At 39.1% G+C, this 21,129-nt stretch overlaps 1 protein-coding gene across 4 annotated transcripts in view; it reads left to right on the top strand.

Moving 5' to 3' along the window:
• Window positions 1-10,753: 10,753 nt before the first annotated feature.
• LOC150088403 (protein sel-1 homolog 1-like) overlaps window positions 10,754-21,129 on the top strand; it is a 378,494-nt gene continuing 368,118 nt past the window's right edge. The window contains exon 1 of one of the 4 annotated variants that reach the window (XM_090369493.1): window positions 10,754-11,330. The gene's annotated coding sequence lies outside the window, so the exon portion shown is untranslated. The remainder of the gene's footprint in view (window positions 11,331-21,129) is intronic. The other 3 variants (XM_090369492.1, XM_090369494.1, XM_090369495.1) reach the window with 3 other exon arrangements.

Below are 21,129 nucleotides of genomic sequence, written 5' to 3' on the forward strand. Positions count from 1 at the left end.
GAAACCACCATCTCATGGTTTTCATTGAGTCTAGAAACTACATACATTGTCACCGGCCACGGTTCCCTTAATGATACGCTCCACCAACTGGGATTGATCAATACAGATCTTTGCATCTGTGGCAACAAAGAAAGCTGGTTCCATATCCTTTTCGAATGTGATCTATATGAAGAACAACGTGAACAACTAAAGACAACTGTCTCTCACTTTGCAACTGAACAACTGGAGCAACTCATCCAGTACCCTGAGAACCTCCGCTCCTTCCAGGAGTTTGCCAAGGCTGTCTTTTCAAGGCGTCGAACCCTGCTGTCCAACGCTAACCCAGCACCTGAACCCAGAAATAATTAATACCATAATATTATTATTATTATTATTATTATTATGTTTTTTTCTTTTTTATTTTAATATTAATATTTTTTTCCATCTCCTCTTTCCGCGCTCTGCTCTGACTCTAGGGCTGTCCTCGGAGTCAGAGTAGCTCTTCTCTGCACTCCTTCCTTTTTCCCTTCTAGTCCCATGCTGGATGTAAAAAAAAAATTTTTTCTCTCTCTTCCTCGCCTTCTGCTCCATGAGGGGGTCCGCCCCCTCATGGCAGGGCAGCCCCTCTTTCTCAAAAAAAAAAAAAAAAAAAAAAAAATATTTATTTATTAATTATTATTATTTATTTATTTAATTTATTTATTTTTCTCCTCCTCTCTCTCTTTTTCTCTCATTCTACCCTGGATTGGGACTTCCCTGTGCTAGGGAAGTCTCCCTCCTCTCTTCCCCTTCCCCCCTCTTCATCATTTTTTGATAGCCTTATTTCTTCCCTGGGAAACCCGTTCGTAAGGGGGGAGGTGAGCAGATAGTAGGGAGGCCTGCCTTCCTGCAGCTAGGGACGAGTGCCTGGAAGCGGCCATCCCGTTAATGTCTGCTTTCAGGTAGCCAAGAGGCCAATACACAACACAGTATAACAAGACACACATAGACAGTATTTATTTTCTTTCCTGTCCTTCTGTGCGGGATGAACTTTTTTTTTTCTCTTCTTCTTCTTTCCTCTTTTCTCTCTCTCTCTCAACTATCCTTTTCCTGCCTGTGCAGGAAAAATTTTCCGTGCGAATTTTTTTTTTCTTTTTCCTTCATTACTCACACACGGGTCCTACCTTCACAGTCTGTTTAAAAAAACAAAAAAAAAAAAAAGGTAAAATGTAACCAGGCGGAGTTCAACTTATGTGCTAGGAGTCGCCTACACATGTAATACATACATACATAGACCTGGGTTCGAGCCTGTGACCACCAAATACGGAAAGGTCAGGGAATGACTACCGCATATCCCCGGAGCAATATGGCCTTAGTTGCTAATGCTCCTAAAAAACCAAATAACAATAACAACAACTCAACACTTATCAACAAGGATTCATAATTCAAATATGAAATCGGCTTCAACTTCAAGAGATATTTCAACTTTTATGATTAAAAAGGACTCAGAAGAAGACCTCTTGATTGCTGCTGCTGAACTGACCACAGCGTATAATATCGTAAAACATCACCAGTTATTTGTTTCTTTAGATTGTACTACAAAACTCAATGCCTTGAAATATCCAGATTCAAAAGTACTAATAAACAATCAACAGCAAGAACTACAGCTTCGGGGATTGTAAAAACATTCTTGCACCTTTCTCAGCAAGACAATGCATCGCGAAGCTGAAAAAAAAAAAAAAAAATACAATTTTACGGTATTGCTACGGATGCCAGCAACCATAATGCAGAGAAAATACTTCCGCTTTTGGTACAGTATTTTATGGAAACAGAAGGTCAGCAAAAAAAAAAACATTAACTTAATTAATTAAGCTAAGTTTATTGCCTAATGAGACTCCAGAAATTATCACAGAATTTTGTTTAACTTCTCTGAAAAATCTTGGAATTCAGGTTGAAAAACTTGTTGCTTTTTGTGGTGATTTCTAACCCGCCAAACTTTGGCGGGTTAGAAAAAAAGGCCAAAATAACATTTTCCGGAGACTGAACTCAGAATTAGGGAGAGAAGTCGAAGGAGTAGGATGTTCGCCACACATTTTACACAATACAATTTCAACCGCAGCTGAAGAGTTGTTGAAATGATTGTGGTTAAAATATTAAATTATTTTTCTATCTATGCCGTAAGAACAGAGATATTGAAAGACTTTTGTCAATATGTTGATTTTACATATCGAAAATTGCTATCACATTCAGGAACCAAGTGGATATCATTAATGTTTGCTGTCGAACGAATATTGAAGATTTGGGAGCCTCTGAAAGAGTTTTTTTTGCAGCCGAGAGTAAACCTCCAAAAAAAAATAATTCAATTTTTTTCGATATCCTCAGGCAGAGATATACTTTTTGTTCGTACATTCTCAGTTATACACTTGAAAAGCAAATAAAAAAAAAAAAAATGAAGAAATCCAATATTACAGTGATTGAAGTGAAAGTTCTACTAGAACAGTATCAAATTCATTGTCGAGTGTAAAAATTCAAAACTTCTTGGATTGCAACCTAAACAAACCCTAAATAAATTGAAAAAACAAGACAGTTGTGATGCAACAACAAGACGATGTTGCGAAAGCAATTGAAATTTTTTTGAAGGAGGTAAATAGTTTTTATGATTCAGCCTATGAATCGTAAAAACTACATGCAGAAATGAGCGGTGTCTTTTCAAACGTTTTCCGTCTTCGAGTAGATGTTTCTAAACAATATTCCGAATTGGGAATCTGTCGAAAAGTCCCTTCTTTATCTCCAAGAAAAAACATAGATATGGGAAATTCAAACATGTATTTCGATCAGTTTATTTATCTCAGAGATTACATAAAGGAAAATAAACTGTTAGATCATAAAGAATGGAATGAAATGGATATGTAACAGAAGTGGCTCAAGTTTTTTAAGGAAACAAAACATAACGAACAGAAGTCAAGGCTAATAAAATTATGTGAGTACATTTTTGCCGTTCCAGACCATAATAGCTCTGTAGAAAGAATATAGTAGTAGTAGTAGTAGTAGTGGCACATGATGCAAGAAAGCAAGTGTAGGAGCTTATGCAGCATCAGCCAAAAAAAAAAAATATCACACCATTCTCTCCAAATGCCTGTCCAGTTCCTCCTTAAATTTATTTAACCTATCAACTTCCACAACGACAGATGGAAGTTTGTTCCAGCAATTAACCACCCGCTGGCTAAAGGCAAATTTCCGCACATCTATTCTACATCTGTCCTTTCTTAATTTGAACTTATGTCCCCGTAGGTTCGTAATCTGAACAAGTGGAAGGATCCCATCAGAATTCAGCGTGCTCAACCCATTCAAGGCCTTATAGACCTCAATCAGATCACCGCGCAGGTGCCTAGTCTCCAGCCACTGCAATTTGCAGAACTTAAGCCTCTCTTGGTAAGAGAATCCCTTCATTCCCCTCACCAATCGTGTTGCTCTTCTCTGTACACGCTCAAGCAAATCTACATCCTTCCTAAAATGAGGCCTCCAGACCTGTACGCAGTACTCAAGGCGTGGCCTGACCATTGCCTTATACAGTGGGACAATCACCTCCTTTTCCCTGCTAGCAAAATTCCTATATATCATTGACAAAACCCCATGACCTGCCCTAGCAGCCTGTCTACATTGCTCAGAAAACTTCATATCTGACTGCACAATTACTCCCAGGTCTTTTTCATTTTCTACCACCTTAAGTGTAGTACCACACAGTTGGTACGTTTCTCTGGGGTTACTTCTACCCATATGCAGTACTTTGCATTTGTCAAGGTTACCAGTTGCCACTTCTTAGCCCATCTGCCCAAATTATCTAGAAAATTATATTTCTTTGATGAAGGCGCAGTGGACGGACGAGAGAAACCGACTGTCTCCTGATACTGTTGAAGCTATTCTTCAAGTTTTTTTTGTAATTTTAACTTTAACTGTGCAGAATTTTACAAGTTTGTTAAAAATGAGAAAGCCCTCCTCGAAAATGTGAAATGCTCAGAGAAGTATGACAAAAAATAAAATAAAACTGGTACTTTAATTGGTTTAGAATTTATTTTCTTGTTACAATTACAGTTAAATTTTAGTATGCTTTTTTTGTGTCATTAAAGATACTGTGAAGCAAACTAAACTATTATATTTAGGCCACCCGAATAATTAAATTCATCTGCCGTGATGTATCTTATGTTTGTTAATTGCTTGTGTTCTATGGTCGATTTGTCTGTTTTGTTGGACGAAAAACCCCAGTTTCTGAGGGGGAAAAACCTTTCTATCTACGCCTGAGACCGACTAACTCAGCCAGGGAGTGAAAAAAGCCCATTAAAGTTCCTCGCGTCATCGACGGGATTCAAACGCGGGCCTATTCCACGTGGTGTGGGGAGGACGGCGACGATACCACTGTGCTACACGCACCTCCTAGTGGTGTGTGTGTGCGGGCAACGTGGAGTTCCATCAGGGGCCCTGCGGCCAAATGCCAGGACACAGAACATAACCTAGCGCAATATGTCATTTGCAACACATAACACTTTTTCTGGCATTTACAGTAGTACTGTATTTCTTCACAGCGAACATATGGCGCAGATGTTGGAAACCACAGGTGGCGTCTGACCCTAATACTATGCACACTATTTCCTTGGACTTCGGGGAAAGGAGGGTAGTAAGTCGAAACGAAAGACAAGATTATTGCTTCACGATATCTCAGTCTGCGCGCTTAGCACAAATATTTCTTACGAATTCGGTTAGCAAGAAATATTTGTGCTACGCGCGCAGACTGAGATATCATGAAGCAATAATCTTGTCTTTCGTTTCGACTAACTACCCTCCTTCCCCCGAAGTCCAAGGAAATAGTGTGCATAGTATTAGGGTCAGACGCCACCTGTGGTTTCCAACATCTGCGCCATATGTTCGCTGTGAAGAAATACAGTACTACTGTAAATGCCAGAAAAAGTGTTATGTGTTGCAAATGACATATTGCGCTAGGTTATGTTCTGTGTCCTGGCATTTGGCCGCAGGGCCCCTGATGGAACTCCACGTTGCCCGCACACACACACCACTAGGAGGTGACCAGGCTGCCCATTATTCTCTGGCCTGTCTCCGCCAGAGCTTCCTGGACGGAGACAAAAAAGAAAAAAAGGTAGAGTCGGGGAAGTACAGTAAAAGTTTATTATTTTTAGGGCACTCGAATAATAAAATTCATCTGCCATGCTGTGTATCTTATGTCTGTTAATTGTGCGTTCTTTGGTCGATTTATCTGTTTTGCTGGACGAAAACCCACAGATTTTGAGGTAAAACCTTGTTATCTACGCCTGAGACGGACTAACTCAGTCGGAGAAGTACAGAGTGTATGTATGCAAGAAAGGAGGATGTAGGCAAAGGCATGCTGCAGGTTATCAGTGGAACAATAAGCGCCATCAAGTGAAAGGGGAACCTGGGAGGAGGATAAATAAGACACAGCAAGAGAGCTGCGTGTAAGTTGCCACTGACGAATCAGGTGGCTCATAGGCCAATTGATTCTATCCAGGTCAAGATCGGTTGGCCAGTTAGGTAAGGATCAGATGTTTGGGGTGTTCATATTTTGCGTTGGCAATAGGGTGCTCCGTCTTGTGAAGAGGGCTTGTGCAAACTTGGTAAACTCATAGTAGTAATAGTTTTCTTCTGTGATGAATAAGTGTTCATTTGCTCCAGAGTTATCTTGTATACGAGTAAACAGGACGCTGCGGAGGTCCTCATAGTGTTGACAGGTATATACTAGATGGTTCCAATCTTTTATTTCACCACATGCACAGTAGGGGTTGTCAATAATTCCCATGGATGTTAGTTTGTGGTTTATTGATCCGTGTCCGGTAATGAGGTAGGCGATATAAAGACCAGGAGAGAACCAATTTGGAGACTTTGGAAATACGGCATTCACATAAGGTATACATTTCTTGGTGATTGGGCCCTTGTCGGTAGCAGATCATCTGTCCTGCCAAGTCTGAAGTAGTAGGATGGCAATTTGTTTCTTTTCCTGCCTGATTTCATTCAGGTTATTGACGAAGTGTCCAAGGATAGTTGCTGGTATGCCCCTGGATAGACACTAGTGGAGGCCCCTTCGAATAACCTCCAGATCAAGCAGAAGGACGCCCTCAAGAACCTGAAGGGCTGGGTTGCTAACTGTGCAGCATGCCCTTGTAATAGTAAGAAGAATGGTGCGCTGGATGGTTCCCTGTTTACGTTTGTTGTTGTAAAGAGTTGCCCTGCAAAACCAGACCCCAGATCCATACGTTATGAAGTGAAGGAATATTGAATTGTACAGAACCTTAAGGGTGCGTCGATTCAATCCCCAATCACGACGACTCACCCGTGCAATGAGAGGTGTAGTTTCTCACTTTCGCATGGAGTTGTGCAAGATGCGGAGAGAAAGTGATCTTAGGGTCAAGCACTATTCCCAGTAGGTTTAACATGGAAACTAGCTTGATGGTTTGGCCTTGAAGTTTGATAATGGAGTTTCTAGTAGGCTGCAGTGATCCCTTCAGGAGAATGGAGTGTGTCTTGTGGGGTGAGATTCTTAGCTTGTGTAGGGCTGCCCAGTTCTGAAGGATTTGGAGTGACTGGTGTCCTCTGGCTTCCAGAGAAGCTCTGCTGTCAGCCTCAATGGAGATGGTGACATCATCAGCAAAGGCTTGTATAGCTACAGCACCTAGGTCCAGTCCAAGAACATCCAAGACAATTTTCCACAGAAAAGGACCAAGGACTGAACCCTGGTGGCAACCTCTGTAGATAGACCTGGTGATTCTTCGGTACCTTGAGGAGATTGTAATTTTCCTATTTGATAAGTAGTTTTGGATGCATTTGTATAAATTTAATCGAATATTTGCTTGCCTCAGTCTGCAAAGAATACTTGTCCACCAGAGTCTGTCGCAGGGTCCTGTGAAATCTATTGCTATTTGTAGGTAGAAGTTGAGACTGCAGAGATGATCCATTACAGTGCATCTTCTGTGCAACGCCCCGGACAGATGCAGATCTTTCCAATGAAGTTTGGACTTTGTCCGAAATTTAATTATATGTATATTTATTTTTTATGTAATTTGATTATTTTTAAATTTGTTCATATCAATCTTTTTTGGTCATGGCAGGTTTTTTCCCTCCCTGTACTTGGGCAAACAGGAGAGGGAGTATATAAGAGTACTGCTAAATTATGTGTAACTGATAGTGGGGTTGCCATTGGTTGGCTAGAACCACTTTAAGTAATAAATATCAAATATCAATGTGCAACGCCCTGGTCGAAATCCAAACTGGAAGTTCCACTGGAGCCCGGCTTTTATGTATGGTCTTGGCGCCGTACTTGGAGTAGACGTTCAAACAGTTTACTGGTCACGGATAAAAGAGCAATGGGTCGATATGACTCTGGTTGTTGGAGCGGTTTAGACGGATTTTTTTATTATCAGCTTTACATTGGTGCTTTTCCATTATTCTGGGAAAAATTCATGGGACAAGCACTTATTGAAGAGGTCGAGTAGAAACTGGATGTTGATTTGGGCCGTATTTTTAAGGACTTCCGGTTCAATGACGCCTGGTCCGGGACATTTCCTGTCCTTCATTTTGATAAGAGCCTGCTGCAGTTCATCGGTGGTAAATTTGTCTTCTACAGCATTATTGAAGAAGGTGTTGTTTGCCCGGCATATTTCTTACTGTCGTACTGTCAGAGTACGCACACTTTTTGGCACAGTATCTGTGCCAAAATGTGTGCCCAGAATATTGGCCATAGATCTTTCCCACGATGTAGTCATAGTGCCCTGTGGTGTGAGGGTGGATTAGACAACTTCGCTTCTGGGGAGCTTGTTGGTGGTGATGTGGTACACCCCCTTCCCCAGGGTTCAGTATTGCCAGTTGTGTTCACGAGTCGTTCCCAAGATGATCTTTTACGCTGCCTTATAAGGGAGGTGTAGCTGTTTCTGACTCTTCGATATTCTTCACGGAGGGTGTTGACCTCCCAAGGACACCACATGTCCCGTATTGGGTAGGCAAACTTATGGCAACCCTACTGAGTTAAGCATAAGGACGCCAGCGGCGCCAGTTACATACAAGGCAGTCTTCATATTTTCAGTTAACTCAACTATTTAAGGAAGGACTAAATATAAAATTTCGTCAAAATTGGTAAAACCATTTTTGAAAAAAAAAGTACTTTTCAAATTAATCTTTATGTGACAAATTTTGTATTGTAAAATAAAACATATTACCCCCTGACAACAATCAGCGTACACAAACAAACCAACACTAAAACAAAATCAGATTGTGATGTATATTTAATATTTGACACTGGTTTTACTGAATATTTCAAGACTATCTTTTATTTACTATTTCTATATACGTGGCATCTCTCGGGCGACCAGTCGCCGGGTTGATAAGAATGTATTACATTTAATTAAAAAAAAAAAAAAATCTTGTTTATTGATGAAATTCGTTTATTGTCTTGAGAAATGAATGTCTTCCAAATTTCATGGTCCCCTTTCAAGCTCGCTCCCAATGCAGCTACACTGTCATGGTTATGCCACTGGCTTTGTGTCGCGTTTCGGCTCCAACTCAGTAAATAAAATGGAGAATAAAATAAGGTAAATTTTACTTACCTACATAAGGAGCACAATTATTCAAATAAAAACACCAATATTACTAAACAACTTTATAGTGATGTGTAGTGCGTTCGGTGGGACGAGCAGGGTTGTTCGGTTATATAGCGGGTGCCGGAGTAAAGTGATTAACTTTCATAAATGTATACCCCACCTTGCCTATGAATCCATTTTAACACATCCCTTGAAATATCTAACCATAGATAATGGCTAAAATTTCCAGACGTTCAAAAATTATACAGACTTCGCTTTTCACCTATTATGAATTGAAAAAAAAAAAAAAAAAAAAAAAGATAATAATAAGAAAAAATTCTCTGCGTCCTTTGTACTCATTGATAAAATGCTAATCAATTTTCCAAACATATCTAAAAAAAACATGTCATTGTTTCAGGTTTCACAGGAGCCTCATGCGATTTAATACGTTTTAAACTCAATTCTTTTAAACTCAATTAAAAAAAAAAAAACTTTATCCTTCTGCTTTTCCTTTATCTCTTTTTTTCATCTATTCTTTTTTTTTTTTTCATTTTTTCGTCCAATTTTAAATTTTTCTGCCGCTCACGGGGGCCACAAGAGCGCGGGCCCGATGAGTACATTCAGCCTAAGGCCGACACTGGGCTTAAATTCATTTCCGCAACCATGGTAAAAGTTCCTAAATTCGATCTGTGGAGGAGAGGAGAGGATTTCAACGTCGTTTCCTCCTGGAATCTTGAATTTTTAATCTTGATGTAGATGGGAGCCGATTTCAATTGATTATCTCGTTTAGGAATATTGATTATCTCGTTTAGGAATCTTGATGTAGATGGGAGCCGATTTCAATTGATTATCTCGTTTAGGAATCTTGATGTAGATGGGAGCCGATTTCAATTGATTATCTCGTTTAGGAATCTTGATGTAGATGGGAGCCGATTTCAATTGATTATCTCGTTTAGGAATATTGCGAGGACCTGGACATTTGTTAAAGCACACTGATTTCAGTGTATCGGTGGTCTCGCGTTTATAATCACATCGTGTGGAAATGGCCTGGGTTTTAATCCCCATTACATTAAAAAGCAGAGGAACTTTTTCACATTCTGGTTGGCGTAGTCGGGTTTTTTCACACGGATAAAAGTTTTTTTTTTTTTTAGAAAGACCATTTTATTTTATTTTTTCGAACTGAAAAACAGACAAACCGAAAAGAGAATGTTATTATTATTATTTTACCCCCAAGGGGCTCACATCTGGTGAGTATGGGCTTGGCACACCCAGGGTCCTGAGCTGGATATCATCATTCTTCCCTTTCTTGGTGATTCCTTTCTACCTCTCTCTCTCTCTCTTAGGGTAATAGGGAAATTTTATTTTTGGCCGTGCAGCATAAGCCCCAAGCTTCCTTGCACCATTTGGCTAATGATAATAATAATAATAATTATTATTATGATATCCAGCTCAGGACCCTGGGTGTACCAAACCCATACTCACCAGATGTGAGCCCCTGGGGTTTACAGTCATTTGGATTGTATGAGCTAAATTCGGATAACCAACAACTTAAATTTTTGTTTTCAGCTTCAAATTTATTTTTATAGAGTATATATATTTTTTACCTAGTCTCCGTATTTTTCAAATTTCTATTTGTGAATCCTTGTGAATTCGTAGGGTACATCGAGTTCATTGATATTGTTCGTAATTTATTGTTGAAACTTGAGGGATGAGAAAATTTACAGGATAAGAACAATTTAGTTAAGTTTCTGAGTACGCAATAAAGTGGCGGTCCGGGATAACTATTATTAAATCTGAAATATTGAGAATCATTGGTATAGAGAATGTTGTAGACGTCGTTATTTCACCGTTGTGATAACTGTTAGCCGTTTCCAGCTAACAGTTATCACTGTTATGTCCACACTTCTAAAGTCGGTATGCTGCGATTGCCTTAAAATGTAATCAGTTTACGTGTGTGATTTCCCGCGAAGACTCCCTGTTTCGTTCAGTCATATGACATGAGAGTATATGATGTCCACAGAGTACTACTCTGTGATGATGTCCATTAGCAACACAGTCGTAAGCAGTGTGCGACGTCTCTCTGACTTTTAATGCTTGATATTAGCATCAAAAAAAAAAAAAAAAAAGAGAGACAGATAAATAAAACATATTTCAGTCAAGGTATATTAACGCCAATTGCCAAGAAGTTAGTAAATTTAATATTTGTAACTTCTCGTTGGCAGTTTTAAAACATTTAATAATTTTTACATTTATTTCACAGCTTTAAACATTTCTGAAGATTAGTAATTATTTTCTACATTCCATGGGTAGTAGAAGTCGGGCACAGAGTAGTAACTTACCTTACTACTCCGTGAAGTCTGGTAAAGTTACCTAAGGTTACATAACGGTATCCCATTTCATTCAGGTTTGCGTCTTAGTGCGGTTATCACGGCCTCTGGTTGAGTGTAGTTTAATATTGAATCTCTGGGATATCAACCAGAAACGTTGCGACAAATTATTGGCTGTTGGCATTGGTGCGTTTAGAGTGTAAAAACAGCCAACGTTTTGAATGTGTATGTTATAGAGGGTACGTGGCATTATTTGGATCAACGTAACATCATGAGCAAGTGTTTTTGTATTGAAGATGCTTAGTACAAGCGGCGGTAGTATAAGTTTTGTGTTGCAGTGACACGAGTTTTATTCGCAGTGTAAAGACGATGACTGTGTAAGCTTAAACATGATTTTGATTATCAGTAAATAAACTGCCATAATAACGTTTTGATTTCTTGGCAATTTTTCGTAAGTTCATATTTCATTTCGCATTATAAATAGATTTACATATTTATTCAATTTTAATGTACCAACTAATTTCATACAAAAGTCCAGATGTGCATCAAAGTGTGAAAATGTTAAGTTTTATTCACAGCCCACGCACTCGTAGACTTTCGGGATTATAGCCACTATAGCCAGCATGTTTATAAAATTGCTTAGCTTACAATGTGTACAAGTGCATATTTCAAATTTCGTTTTGTGCAATATCCACTACTGTTGCATTGCAAGCTGATTTTTTTATTCCCGCCCTTCCCAGCAATTTGGAATTAAACTGGGAACAAAATAAAAGTATTATTAAGTATGCCCTCCAAAGAATAGGCATGGTAGCATTATTGAACCCCTGAACAATTGGCCGATAAGATGCATAAATTGTTTCGATATTCATATTTGTAAACTCGAAGGTGGGTGATAGCCCTTCTAACATTTATCAGGATTTGAACAATTATATTATAAAAGAAGGCAGAAGGCCCCGGTCTAATCATCAGAAGCTAATGAAGTACACACACTATAGCTTCGGCCGGAGTCGTCGTGTTTACAGCAAGATCTCAAAGATGTTTGCGGTCATAGAGTGATTGAGGTGGGGGGACATTATTTCATTTTCAGAGATAACCTAAGCTCTAAATTAGAAATCTAACAGAGAAGTAATTATGGTAAAATGGCCTTTGCAGTAATTTTAATCGAATAATTAATGTTTAAAAAATTTAATTCGTTTGTTACAAAATAATCTAAAAAAAATTATTTTACCTTCCCTACAGCCATCTCCAAGTTAGATATAATTAGTGGCAACTCTGGATACGACCAGTTATAAACCAAGCCTTTAATTGAAGTAAAAATATCAATTATCACATTAAATCTTGAGAAAAACAAATGATTATAGAATCACTTCTTTTTCTCATTTTTTTTTGTTTTGTTGAATTTGTTTCAATTCATAAGAAAATATAGCAAATAGGTTTCATGTGGCATGCTAAAAGTATAGAATCTAATTCCACTTGGCGTGTCAAAAGTAAAATCATATAGAATATGATTTTAGGCATGCCTCCTTATTTTATTTCATATAAATTTATGTGAGCATAACACATATTTGGCTTTAATTTTATCTTTAAATGAATCAAGATGATATCTATCAAGAAATAAACTGTTCCAATAATTGATACATCAAACCCAACACTTTATGCAAACCAGGTTTATAAAAACCCTTTACCAGTTTGTTTATTGATCATATGTATGAGTAAGGTGGGGAGGAGTGCAAATTTGACATTCTCAAACTGCTGATGTTTTATCCACCAGATTAGAGAGACCTCTTATGACATGATGGATATTAGCAGTTTAAGAAAGGCAAGTATGCACTCCTTGTTCTTATTCATTGTCTGTGTGAATAAGAAACTAGTAAAGGGTTTGCAATGTGATGCTCATTTATTAAAATATTAATCATTGTGTACAAAGTGTTGGAATAATACACTTGTTTACTGATAAAGAAATGAATGTTCAAGGTTTAGACTTAAATGTCAGATGAACTGATGAGGCTTGTGGCAGAGAAGAAAAAGACATGGTATGCATATAAATTATCAGGCGACACAGAACCTTTGGTAGATATAAGCTAGTTTCTAATCGTCACAAAGGAGGTTAGGCAAGCGAAGGCAGATTAGAGAAATCTTTGGCAAAGGATGAAAAGAAAAACATGGAAGACTTCTTTACTTATGTAAACACTATAGAAATAGAGAGGAATTTACCTCGATGTTTTTTTGTAGAATACTTCACCATGACAATCCTTCCGAATTCAACTGGACGTAAAATTATTACTCAATTGGTTCTTCTCCCAAAGACATATGAATGGTCCAACGTATCTGCAATTGATAGTCAAGTTCTAACCCAACCACCAACACACAACTCTGAGTGCCAGAAGACATTGTTTAAAAATAAAATCATTAAAATAATTGCAATTGGTCCTTGAGGTCGTCACAGATGTTCTCTCAGATATGCCAGACAAGCTGTACTTGCTACCTGGGAGTCTAAAATGCTGATGGAACTGATATTCGGGGTGACACTCAAGTCAAGTGGACCCAATTTCGGCAAAGTCTGGATGGTCTGTGACAGTCAAACCCTCTGCTTGCACCTTCACGATGGTGGGACTGTTAGTAATCCTGGGTATAACCTCCCTGCACAAGTACATGGTGGGTGACCACCCAGGTGTGAACCAACGTAAGCAGGGGTCGAGGTGTGGCACCCACACTGCATGGAGGAATGACACCTCTCTATGTTACCAGGCAGTACTAGGTGGTAGATGACTCTCATCAACCAGCGCAATACCACCACTTTGCTTATTGGAGGCTTGAAGTGGTAGAACCCATGTTTAGTCTCTAGAGCTAAGTTCCGGTCAACCCTTCCCTATCTCTTCCATCATGCAGTATGATTAATGACTTTTGAGGTTATGATGAACATCGTGGCGAGATCCAATATTCCTTACATTTCGAGGGTACAGCTCTAAAACGGTGTTTGCAGGCTGGCCGCTAGTTAGTACACTGGCCCGAACCTATTGGTAACTCTCTAGGAGGCTTCCGGATCAGCTAGTGTATAATCTTGCTACCTCTACTCTGCCAGATAGTGACTGGAGGGAGTCCGAGTAGTGTGTATGCCGAGAGCATTGTTGAGGCCACGTTACGTCAAGGATCTGAGCATATTCTTACCATGTGTACGCCATATCCAAAAATTTCATTACTTCATACAGCATATCCCACCCACTTTTTCTTACTATTGAATGCACCATGAATTGTCAAACTAATAGAGCAAGCTTATCTGCGAAAAGATCTAAACCTCCCAAGCACTTCCTAATTCATTTCACAAATATACGTGGTCTCAATTCTAATCTCAATGATGTCCATTTCCACTTGCAGTCTGCAAACCCCATGTACTTTTTCAGACAGAATCTCAGTTATCGGTTGATTCAACTACTGCTCATCTCAGATGCCCAAATTATTTGCTGTATGATTCCTTTTACCTCAAAGGTGGTACATATGTCCGTTCTGATATTCCCTGTCAGAAACTTGGTAATCTGGAATCTCCTCTCTTTGATCTTCTCTGGCTTAAAATCTCTCTACCTCATTCTCTCAAATTCATCTGTTGTCTCTACCATTCTCCCAACTCCGCTAATCACTTGGAGCTCTTTGACTTCCTCTCTTTGCAACTTGACTTTCTCTAGTCCAACTTTCCTAACAGTGAGATAATTTTCCTTGGTGATTGCAATGTTCACAACTCCAGCTGGCTCCCGTTTTCTAGTCACACTGACCCAGTTGGTTGAGATGCTGAGGCTTTTGCAATGACTAATGACCTTGCACAGATTGTTCATTTACCGACAAGAATACCAGACAATCCTAATCATACAGCCAACATGCTTGATCTTTTTCTCACAAACAACCCTTCTAAGTACATGGTTGAAGTGAGAGGTCCTTTAGGCACTTCAGATCACAACTTGGTGATTGTCTCTTCTCCAATGGAACCTTTATCTCATGGCTATTCCCAACCTCATGTTGTTTGGCATTGCAAGAATGCAAAATGGGATGACCTGCGTGACTTTTCTTCTTTTCCTTAGTCTGATTACTGTTTCAAAACTTCTGATGTCAACATTTGTTCAGATCGTGTCAGTGAAATTATTCTTGCAGGAATGGAATCTTTTATCCCACACTCCACTTTAAAATCTCGTCCTTTATCTAAACCTTGGTTTTCCAATAAATGTGCTAAGGCTGTTCAAGAGAAGAATGTTGCATATCGTAATTGGCTTGTTTCTAATTCTTCAGTTTCATTTTCTGCCTACACCAAAGCTCGCAACAATTGTAAAGCAGTTATTAATCAGTCCAAACTAGAGTTTGAACAGGCTAAGAGTAGAAAACTTGCTTCTTGCCCTTATGGTAGCCGAGCATTCTGGTCTCTTGCCAAAGCTATTGGCCACAACTTTTCCCATCTCTGCTCCCACCTCTGTCCAAACCAGATGGTTTTGTGGTCACTTCAGCCAAGGATAAAGCTGACCTGCTAGCATCCCATTTTTCTTCCAGCTCATGTATTAATGATCTTGGTAAAACACCTCCCACCATTCCCAACACGCTCCATTCAATGCCTCCTGTGGTCTTTCGTCAAAAGGATATCAGAAGGATTTTGATGAATCTTGATGCTAAGATAGCTCCAGGTCCTGATGGTATTTCTCCACTTGTTCTAAAAACCTGTGCTCCTGAACTTACTCCTATTCTTTGCCACCTTTTTTTCACTTTCTTATTCCAAAGGTGTTTTTCCTTCTGCTTGGAAATTTGCTTATATCCAGCCAGTTCCTAAAAAGGGTGACAAATCCCTCCCATCCAATTATCATCCCATTGCCAATTACTTCTACTCTTTCTAAAGTAATGGAGAAATCAATTAACCGCCAACTCTTAAACTACCTAGAAACCTTTTATTTTATTTTTGGCTGATGCTGCATAAGCTTGCTTTCTTGCATAAAATGCCTCTACTAATGTTAATGCTAATGCTAACATTCCGTCTGATCGACGATCGCCAATATGGATTCCGTCAGTGTCGATCCACTGGTGATATTCTGGCGTATGTTACCCATTTATGGACTAATTCAATGGAAAGGTTCGGTGAAACACAAGTAGTTGCTCTTGACATCTCCAAGGCTTTCGATCGTGTTTGGCATGAAAGTCTTCTAAACAAGCTTCCATCTTATGGTTTGCCAACTGTTTTTAGTAATTGGTTATCCAGTTTTCTCTCTGATCACTCACTGAGGATGATGGTAGATGGCTCTCTGTCTTCTAACTTCTCCATTAATGCCGGCGTCCCCCAAGGTTCAGTTCTTCCCCCCCCCCCTTTTCCTCTTGTATATTAATGACCTTCTTCCATTGACTGGAAATCCTATCCATAGTTTTGCCGATGATAGAACATTGCATTCCACTTTCCATTTTGAGAAACCTTGCCCTGCTCAATGAGCTTCAACTTCTAGAAAATCTGCTACCAATTCCTTAAATGACGATCTTCAGGTAATTCTCCAGTGGGGCAAAGACAACCTAGTTGATTTCAACCCTTCTAAAACTCAGTCTTGTCTTATATCTCGCAAAAAGGATTCTTCTGCTCCTATGCTTATCTTTAGTGACACTCCAATTTCTAGGCAAAATGATATATCTCTTTTGGGGATTATCCTGACTTCTAATCTCTCTTGGCACAAGCACATTAGAAATATTGCTTCCTCTGCATCTAAAAAACTTGGTTTTCTCTTTTGCTCTCGGCGTTACTTTTCTTCCAAACAAATGCTCACTCTGTATAAATCGCAAATCTGCCCTGCCATGGAATATTGTTCCCACATCTGGGGTGGTGCCCCCAAAACCTCTCTCAGGCTTCTTGATTCCATTCATAAGAGGGCAGTTAGGTTAATTAATGATTCATCTCTAACAGTCTCTCCACTCGCTGTCTCATAGACGTACTGTTTCTGCTGCATGCCTCTTCTACAGATACTTCCATGGGCACTGTTTCTTCTGAATTGGCTTCTATAATTCCCACTCTCTCTTTCAAAACAGTCCGAACACGTGCTGCCACCAGCAAACATCCATTTGTTGTCCAACTTCAAACCAACTTTTCCTCTTCTTCGTTTATTCATTCAACTGCCGTTTTCTGGAACAACCTTCCTTCATACGTATTTCCTGAAAATTACAGTCTACAGAAGTTCAAGTCCAATGTCAACAAATATCTTCTTTCGTCTTCTCAACCTCCAACCCAAGCACGGTACTAAGCACTATAGGTTCTAATACCTCTCGTGTTTGGGGTTTACATAAAAAAAAAAAAAAATGTATAAAAGTTAAAACCATTAAAATAGTTAAACCAATTTTGAACAACTTTTTTCCTGAAGCGGACTGGGAGCTTTTCAATGGTCTGTCTTGGTCACAAGATAGAAGTAACATGAAGTAAGTTAGTGAGAATTTCTTAAACATTCGAGATTATTTTATGCCTTGGTCTTCTGGCTTCCACCTCTCTTATGTGTGAATGCAGATGCAAATTAGTCATTCAGTTTGTCTGCAACCTGAGCAAGATTATCAAGTCAAACCATGAATATCAAGTGGACTAATCTGATTCATCCTCTTCCTTTTAGTGTTTACATAAATAAAAAAAAGTCTTGGTCTTCTGACCCCCACCTCCTTGATATCTGAATGCAGATGCAGAATAGTCATTCAGTTTGTCAGCAACCTTGGTCACCACCAAGACAGACCATCGAAAAGCCCTGGTCTGCTTTAGGAAGGAAGTTGTTCAAAATTGGTTTAATTATTTTAACTTTTATACACTGTGATTATTAGACATAATGTCTTCTGGCACTCAGAGTTGTTATTATTATTAGCAGCTATGGTGCATGGAAGCCTGAGGCTTATGCTGCATCAGCCAAAAAAAATTCCACAGTTACCCTGAGAGAGAGAGAGCAAGAGTCAGAAGTAGAAAGGAATCACCAAGAAAGAGAAGAATGATGATATCCGGCTCAGGGCCCTGGGTGTGACAAGCCTATACTCACCAGATGTGAGCCCCTGTGAAGTTGTGTTGGTGGTCAAGTTGGGAGATCTTCGAATTGGTGATCGCACATACGCTGGACCATTCATATGTCTTTGAGGGAGGGAAGGAAGCCATTGAGTAATAATTTTATGTCCAATTGAATGCAGGAGGGTTATCGTGGTGAAGTATTCTACATAAAAGTATTGAGGTAAATTCCTCTCTATTTCTATATATTAATATGAATGTAGAACTCATTGAGCATCATAGCTCTGTTTTTTATTTATGTAATAACTAGAAGGAAGAGGATGAATCAGATCAGTTCACTTGATATTGATGGTTTGACTGTTGGTAATCCTGCTCAGGTTGCTGACAAACTGAACAACTATTTTCCATCTGCACATGAGGGAGTTTGGAGCCAGGCATTTATCTGACTGTAACAGGGAGATAAATGGTTTTGTAATAAGTGACAGGAAAGTGGAACAGAAATTATTGAAGTTAAACATAAGAAAGGCATCTGGGTTGGATGAGATCTATCCAGTTATGTTAAGAGAGGCAGCAAAGTAGATAAACAAACCCTTAGCCATAATTATGAGAGCATTATTGGATCCAAGGGAGGTCCACGTGGACTGGAGATGTTGAAGGCATTCCTCACTTCACAAAGGGGGAATTGGTGGCATGAGTATTACATACCTGTTAGTTTAACTTCTCTTCCAGTAATATAAGGGTCGCTGGTTAAAGGAGTAATTCAAGATCATCTAGATAAGACTACAGTTATAATTTAGACACCTCATGGGTTTGTTAATTGAAAATCTTGTCTGACCAATTGGATATTACTACTACTAATACGATGTGGTCACAAAGGAAGTGGATGCAAAAAATAATTTTGATATAATATACTTAGATTTCAGGAAAGCTTTTGATACTGTTGTACATAAAAAGACTGCTGTACAAATTAGAGCAGTGTGGCATTAAGGGAAAGTTGCTTCCATGGATAAGGGATGGGTGAGAGGACAGAGTGTAGTAATCAATGGGCATTACTGTTCATGGACTAATGTTAGCGGGTCCCCCCCCAGGGTTTTGTGTTGGGCCCATTGTTGTTTTCTATATTTAACAGTGATATTGATGAAGGTATATTAGGCTTAATGTCCAAGTGTGCAGATGATACAAAGGTTGGCAATGACAGTATGATGCTACAGCAACAGGATCTATAAAAGTTAGGCAGAAGGACTGAGAAATGGCAACCGAATTTAACATTGATAAATGTAAAGTACTGCATATGAGTAACAATAACCCCAGAGTAATGTACCAACTGTATGGTACTACACTCAGGGTAGTGGAAAATGAAAAATGACCTGGGGGAAGGGGTGATTGTGCAGTCAGAGATGAAGTTCTCTGAGCAATGCAAACAGGCTGCCAGGGTAGCTCTTGGACTTTTGTCAATGATATACAGGAATTTTTCTAGCAGGAATAAGGTGATTATCCTCTTGAGTACTGCATACATATCTGTAGGCCTCATTTTAGGAAGGATGTAGAGCTGCTGGAACAACTATAGAGAAGGGCAACGAGATTGGTGAGGGGTACAAAGGGGTGCTGTTGCCAAGAAAGGCTTTGGTTCTGCAAATTGCAGCATCTGGAGACTAGGCATCTGGAAGTTGATCTAATTGAGGTGTGAATGGTTTGAGGAAGCTGTACTGATGGGTTTCCTTCCACATGCTTAGAATAGGCACATGAGAGATGTATAAATTCAAGTTGAGGAAGAATTGCAGAACAGATGAGTGGAAGTTTGCCTTTTGCCAGTGAGTGATTGCTGGAAAAAAACTACCATGTGTTGTTTGGAAATTGATAGCTAAAATAAATTCAAGGAAGAAAGTAGACGAAACTGTTGGTGGGAATGGATAGGTGAAGTGGGAATTTTTTTTTTTTTTTTTTTTTTTGTTGATGTGATATAAGCTTTCTGTTTTTCATCATATGCCACTACTAATACTTATGCTCTCTGAGTGAAAACAAATTTTCATGCATTTGCCCTGCAAACACTTTTTCAATATAAATTTATGCCCCCTTATGGGTATTGTCTGAGAAAGAGTAAGGATGCTATCAGAATTTAGTTTACTGAATCCATTTTAAGCCTTAAACACCTTAATTCTCCTTGCAGGTCTTATTTACTTGCTGCTGTCATTCTAACAGATCCACATACTTACTAAAATGAGGAAGGGAAGACATTTTGCCATCCCTTCCTCATTTTAGTAAGTAAGTATATCAAAACTTTATTTTTCATCCAGTTCCTTTGTGAGCACATAGTAGTAACCAATCAAATTGGTCAAACAAGATTTCCAAGGACCACCTCCCCCAAGTCCAAGGAAGTCCTCATAATTATGACCAAACATTTGCTGCTGCTTTTTAATGTAATTTGTTAGACACTCACCTCAACATGTATTATGTACTTTTAGCTTCAAAAAGTTATCTTTCGTTTATCTTTCGCTTTCTTATCACTAGCAGTGAATGATGCAAGAGAGCAAGCTTATACAGCATCATCAGAAAAAAAACAAAAAAAAATGCACACATCTATTTCACATATTCATTCTCTACAATAGTTTGTCTGGTTCTTCCTTGAATTTATTTAAACTATCAACTGCCACAACAAAAGATGGCAGTTTGTTTCAGCAATTAACCACCCACTGACTAAAGGAAAACTTCATGCAGCTATTCTGCAATCAACCTTCCTCAATTTGAATTTGTGTGCTGAATAGATGTGGCCTGACCATTGCCTTATACGATGGGATAATCACCTTATCCCTGTTAGGAAAATCCCTGTATACCATTGACAAATCCCCAAGATTCTTCCCATGAGGAAGAATCGCATCAGCATTGAGCTTGCTAAATCCATTCAAAGCATTAAACTCCTCAATCAGATCACCTCACAGTTGCTGCAATTGCAGAACTGAAACCTTTCTTGGTAAGAGTACCTCTGTTCCCCTCACTAATCTCATTGCCCTTCTCTATAGTTGTTGCAACAGCTATACATCCTTCCTAAAATGAGACCTGCATGTGGTACTCAAGATGTGGCCTGACCATTGCCTTATACGATGGGATAATCACCTTATCCCTGTTAGGAAAATCCCTGTATACCATTGACAAATCCCCAAGAGCTACTCTGGCAGCCTGTTTGCATTGCTCAGAGAATTTCATCTCTGGCTGCACAATCACTCCCTTCCCCAGGTCGTTTTTCACTTTCCACTACCCTGAGTGTAGTACCATA

The sequence above is a fragment of the Mastigoproctus giganteus genome, chromosome 3 (genome assembly GCF_048544385.1).
Source record: "Mastigoproctus giganteus isolate SK-2022 chromosome 3, ASM4854438v1, whole genome shotgun sequence".
Classification (NCBI taxonomy): Eukaryota; Metazoa; Arthropoda; class Arachnida; order Uropygi; family Thelyphonidae; genus Mastigoproctus; species Mastigoproctus giganteus.